Source organism: Puma concolor, chromosome C2 (assembly GCF_028749965.1).
Source record: "Puma concolor isolate L17-30 chromosome C2, mPumCon1.1.hap2, whole genome shotgun sequence".
Classification (NCBI taxonomy): domain Eukaryota; kingdom Metazoa; phylum Chordata; class Mammalia; order Carnivora; family Felidae; genus Puma; species Puma concolor.
In genome coordinates, this window is record NC_141675.1 from 157,171,102 (window position 1) to 157,177,101 (window position 6,000).

The 6,000-nt window shown below is 59.4% G+C and overlaps 1 protein-coding gene across 4 annotated transcripts in view; it reads left to right on the forward strand.

The window, feature by feature from the left end:
- The window catches only part of PDE9A (phosphodiesterase 9A), a 90,034-nt gene extending 89,501 nt beyond the window's left edge, over positions 1 to 533 (forward strand). For all 4 annotated transcript variants that reach the window (XM_086676054.1, XM_086676055.1, XM_086676056.1 and 1 more), the window contains one exon: positions 100 to 533. The gene's annotated coding sequence lies outside the window, so the exon portion shown is untranslated. The remainder of the gene's footprint in view (positions 1 to 99) is intronic.
- Positions 534 to 6,000: the final 5,467 nt, after the last annotated feature.

A 6,000-nucleotide genomic window follows, 5' to 3' on the forward strand; every position in this document is an offset into this window, starting at 1 on the left:
TCCCGTGCGTCCTCCCGTGACGATGTTGATTGTGTTGATTGTGGGGGGTTTCAGCCCCCACGAAAACAAACCAGTAGGTCTTTTCCCTCTTCCGAGCAGACGGAGCCTGGAGGAGGCAGGACGATGCGGGCCGTGGTTCTGGACCAGGCTGGCCGAGCCTCGCGAGCCGTCCGCGCGGGGGAGAAGTTCATTCCGAGCGCCTGACTCCACGAGACCACGTTTTCTAAGAACTGTTTTGTTCACTGATACAAAAAAAAAAAAAAAAAGGAAAACGGAATTCATGATGCTGTACAGAATTTTTATTTTTAAACTGTCTTTTAAATAATATATTCTTATACAGAAACGGGTACTGTACTTTTTCTTTGTAGTGTTGTGTATCCGGGGGCTGCGTCTGGCAGTCCCCAGAGCCCCCGAGCTCTCACGGGGGGACAGGAACTGTGCTTTGCTCGCAGATGTGTCTGCGCGGTGTGATGTGACACTCCCTCCCGTGTAAATTCAGAATTAAATGCCAGGCGGTGCCCGGAGCACAAGGACGTGCGCGTGTCCTGTTTGTGAGCAGCGAGGGGGCGTTGGTGGCTGTGGGGAGGTGGGAACGTGCCACTTCAGTCAGCAGACTGTGCACAGCACGTCTCAGGGGAGGACAGCTGTCCTTTCTTCCTGCCTTTGCTTTTGGGACCAGCACTGGGCACTGGGGACAATCTGGGGGGCCCCGTGCCCATAAAGGGAGACCCGACCCCGGCTGGTGGGCGGTCACGCTCTCCCTCGGCCCCACTGGGTGCATTTAGACCCCGTGACGCTTCCCAGGGCCACTGGCTCCTTCCCTGCACCCCCTCGGGACAGAAGAGGCTCCTCTCGGATGAACTGACCCGTCAGGCCGCCCGCCTAATCTGAGCTCTGCGGACATTTCACCCGCTGCCGCGGAGTCTCCTCGGAGCACGCCTTGGTGAACTCCAGAATATTGCTTTCCACCTCTGAATAATTCATCTGTGGGCTGTGACATTTTCCGTCACTTCTCGAATCCAGTTCCATATGAACGGCGACCCCGGTTCTATTGCTCTTCGCAGTTCTGTTTTTCATGTTAATCCCGCTAAAGCCCGTGCACATGGCCACGACACGCGCAAACCCAGCAGGTGTCCCCGATGCAGGTCTCCCCCATGCCTGCGTGGCGCCCTGCACTGAAGTCCGTGACCCGCTCCTCCCAGCGAGCCAGCCTCTGACAAGTGCCCCCCACCTGCCCGCCCGTGAGCCCGGCTTCTGGCCAGTTCCCTCCACGCTCCCACCCCCGTGAGCCAGCCTCTACCCAGTTCCTTCACCTGCTCCCCCAGAGGGGCAGCCTTCTGGCCACCTGCTAACTTGTGCTCCACACCCACTTGCCACACTCTGCCCCCTTGCCAAAGTTTACACAGCGACCTCTGAGTTCAACACTTGGGCACACACACACACACACACACACACAGGTCCACACGCGTCTGCGTGAGCACACCCATGCCGACATACAGAGAAGCACGTCCACACACACTCACACTTGCATGAACAGGTGCACAGGGCTGCACACGCGTGCTTGCCCACCGGGTTGTACGTAGACACGTGCCGATGCACGCCCACGCACACAAATACACAACACGCTCGCGTGCACGAATCCACATAATCACACGGACGGCTGCAGACACACACACGTATACACACTCCTGCACACTTTGTCTGCATCACGGGGTTGCGGTCCCACCAAGTCCTGGAACGAGGAAATCCACAACTAGGAGGGGCCTGTAAGGAGAGGACGTCGGTGACAGTCCCCCTCCTTATGGGACAGCCTGGGTTCCTAGCGGAAAGCTTAGACACGGGGACAAGAGCATCAGCATCAGCGTGAAGGAGAAAACGTTCAGAGCCGCATTGCCCATTAGAGACACGCGGCGCCCGGCGCGGCCCAGACGTGACACGGGCGGCCGCCCCCACGGCCCCACACATGGCACATGGCAGCAGGACACCGGCACCTTCCTGCAAACCCCCTACGCCCCCATCACCCTGTGTTCACACGAGGGGACAAGAACACGCTGTTTTGCATTGTCTTCCTCTCCCAACTGTGTAGCGATTCAGGGAATGGTGCGTGGGGTCAAACCCCGGCTCCGACGGACCCCCACCCCCAAACCCCACTCCCAAATGTCCTGCCCGAGCCGGGCCCCGACGAGGCGCTGGGCAGGCGGCTCCCGGTGCACTCCTCCTCCCCCTGCTGAGGACACAGCAGCCTCTTGTGGCCCCAGCGCTGAGCCCGGGGAGACGGAGACAGGAAAGAAGGCGCGTCCGTCACTCCCGCCCGGGACGGTGACCCCGGGCCCGACGCCCCCACACCGCCTGTCTCTCTGCCTGTCGCGTGTCGGACCACGGGTACCGTCTGCGGCTTCCTCTGCTTGTACTGTCCAAGGCCAGCGGGACAGTCCTCGAGTGCTGGCATCTTTAGCCAAATCACATCGTGAAACCAGTTCCACTGGTGGAACGGATGGACATCAAGCGAATGAACATTAAACACGCAAAATACCTCATCTTGGCCGAACAGCCGTGGGCGGGAACCGCTGGCTTCCGGTTGCCTCTGCCCCACGTGGCCAGCCGGGTGCCACAAGGCCACCCGCCACGTCCCCCGCAGGAGACGCCCTATCCGGCTCGGGCTCCAAGGGCAGCTGCGGCGCCAGGCCCCGCCGCCCCCACCCCGGGAAGGGCCGAAGAGGGACAGTGAGTCGGGCACGTGTTCCAGACGAGAGGCTTTGCTCTGGCTCCCTGCTCTCCCGGTATCACCGCTGGGGAGTTTGTAAAGTTCAAATCAAAAGAATTCAACTGTGATTTCTCTAAGGGGCGGATAAAACTGTCGCTCTGGATTCTGGGGGGCCATTCTCTGTCAGGAGCCCAGAGGAGCTGCATGAGGCTGCTGGGGACTCACAGTGAATCCACGCAGGGTCGCCACGTTCCCCCAGGCTCGCCGTCAGCCTGTGTCCAGCCGGGCGATCGACGGAGTGAGCCCGGCAAAGATCGGACAGTGTGCCAGAGGCCCCGCAGCAAGGACGGGAGGCAGGCTTGTGAGCTTGGGGTGTGCGGCGAGGGCCGCCAGGTGGACGGCGAGCCTGGGGCAAGGCGGGGCCTCCTGGAGTGTGGCTGTGCAGAAGGGCCACACAGGGAGGCCGGAGGCCGGTGAGGGAGATACCCCGCGCCATCCAGGAAGAGAGGGAGGTGGGGTCTGAGGGGCCGCGCAGGCCCTAGGCCCAGCTGGACTTGGTGAGAACAAGGGGGGCGATGCCCACCCGGGGTCCCCACCGAGTGGGCTTGACCAGCCGATGACTGGGCCCATCTGGGCCCCAGCCCTTCCCTGGCTCGGATGCCCGGCTCCCGGTTCAGGTGACTGGAATGGTTTAGAAAGGCAGACGCCAACACAAAATGATCTCCCAGGACCCCACCCACGTTGGGGGCAGCCCTGGTGATGTACACGTTACGAACTCAGACATCTGCCAACTGATGAGCGAGTCTGCGTTCGTTTGTGGTCGCTGACCGAGAAATCGTGTAAGGGGAAAAAACAGACAGCAAAATGTATGTGTGTGTGTGTGTGTGTGTGTGTGTGTGTGTGTGTGTACGTGTGGTGGGGTCAAGGATACTCAGGCAGGTGCCAGGGTTATAGGCACATACCCCTCCTGGCACATAGGCCCCGCTCCCGGCTGGAGAGGGAAGCTGGAAAGATGGGAAGATGGGGGCACCGAGTCCAGGCCTGACAAACAAGGAACGTGTGCGCTTTGTTCAGGGGGAAAGGGACAGGTGTGGCTGCGTCACCCCAATCTCTGCTGCCACGTGGCCCTCCTCCCTGTGTGTCTGTGTCCAGATGTGCTTCTGCTATGGGGACATCAGTCACTCGATCAGGGCCCCGCCCACCTCAGGGCGACCTCATCCTAACTTATTATTCTGCAAAGACCCTATTTCCAGAGAAATTCACGTTCACAGGTGCAAGGGGTTCCGCTCTTTCTCGGGGGGCGGGGGGGCACAGTTCAACCCCCTACGCGCTCAGTCTTAGCTTTCCCGTCCGTCCATCTCTGCCTCTCCAGCGGCCGTGCGTGCCGAGCCGTCAGCATGAGGTCTGGCTCTCAGCTCTCCATCGACAGCAGGCCCCTCGGGAGCCCGCCTCTCTCTCTGAGGGTTGAGGCGTCACTGCTGAGGCCCCGGGCAGGGCGGGGGCTCAGCTCTTTGGGGATCCGAGGAAGGCAGAGGGCAGGTACCCGTGAGGCGGGAGAACGGCAGACTCAGAGTCCAGTGCAGACACAGGAAGGGACAGCAGGGTCTCTGCAGGAGGACCGGGGCACCGGGCGCAGGGGGACTCACAGGGGACGGCTGACAGCAAGGGGTTAGGAGGAGAGGTTGACAGGAAGGTACAGACCCAGGAGGACAAAGTGTGACCATCTGCCCGGGGAAAGCTCAAACCTCTGGCTACAAATGGGAAGCGTATCAGTCAGCTCTTGCTGCATAACAAACCGCCCTGAAACTTAGGGACTGGAAACCACATTGCTTTTCACTCCTTGTGGTTCTGGGGGTTGAGGGGCAGGATTTGTGGTCTGGCCTTGCTCAGCTGGAGCCGGTGGGTCTAAAGGGCCTTGGCCACATGTCTGTGGAGCTGTTTGGTACCAGCCGAGTTCCAGCCCCGGGCTGTGTCGCTGTGCAGCAGGCCAACGTGGTTCATCCTCAGGGTGGCAAAGTGATCCCAGTGGCAAGAGCGCCTAAGCCCCAGTGCCCGGGCACTTTTCACGCCTTGCCACACACACGGCTGTTACGTTACGTCCGTCTGGCCACAGCAAGTCACGTGGTCAAGCTCGGGTGTAAGGGGGGCAGGGACAGACTCCACTTCACGACAGAGGGACACACGGTTTGCCATCTACCAGAGTGAGGAGGCCCGTGGTCTAAGCACACAACTGGCACCCACGCCCCAGTTTTAGCCTCTTCTGCCCGCTCCGTTTCGGGAGTGACGGCTCCCCGCGGACCCCGTGTCACTGAAAAGTTACCTCGGCATCCCGATGCTGCGATCGTTGGACTCCCACTGAAAGGGTGTGGCTTGGAAGCTCTTGAACACTTCCGTGTGGTCCTTGGAGGGCTTCCCAGACGTGCCGTGTGGTCTCCACTCGGTTTTCCCACCAGCTCTGACCGCCGTCTGTTCCGACCGCGAAGTCAGGGACAGCATCACGCCCCACTTTCAGGGCCACGTGCCACAGCCCAAAGGGGGTTTTCCTGCCCCTGGCATTGTTTCGTTTCACCAGATTCTCTGCACGGGACTCACTGCACCAAGGCATCAGAGGTACCTAATAAAACCTAAAGAATTTTTAACCATTAACCTTGCAGCAAAAGCATCTAATGAAGGGACTCTAACAACGAGTGCAACCTTTTACTCTGAGCCCCCAAGAGCTCACGGAAGGTGTCACATTTGGTCTTTCAAGTGATGGGAGAGCAGGAACGCTCAATTTTCTGAGACATTCAGAGGAGGCTGGGGTTTCCAGGCAACTCTGAGGAAGGTGGGACCAGCGTCTGACGAGTGGAGGAGACTGCAGATATGCCAGGGCACGCCCACAGGGCGCCACCAGCCAAGGCCGGAGCCAACGACTGTGTGTTTCGAGGACACTTCACGTCGTTGAAAAATGCTCATTAGGTGATGCCAGACTGGGCAAAGTGGATGCAAAATGGTTTGTACGGTCTGATCCCGATTTTGCTGAAGAAAAGTGTTAACAACGGCTATATTACAGTAGGTTGTTTCCGCGTAAAATGAAAACCGATGTTTTTCCAGCTTATTTTCCTCATCTTTTACAAAGAAAGCGTATCATTTTTCAATCAGAAGATACAACCGCGAGCAATACTATATTTGGATGGGGTAGCTTGGCCAGTGGCCTGAGGCTCAGAGGTCGGACCAGGTCGCAGCCCAGAGGATGTAAATGCTGGAGCCCAGCGCCTGTGCGCGGAGCCCGGTCCAGGCGAAGAGGACGCGTCTCC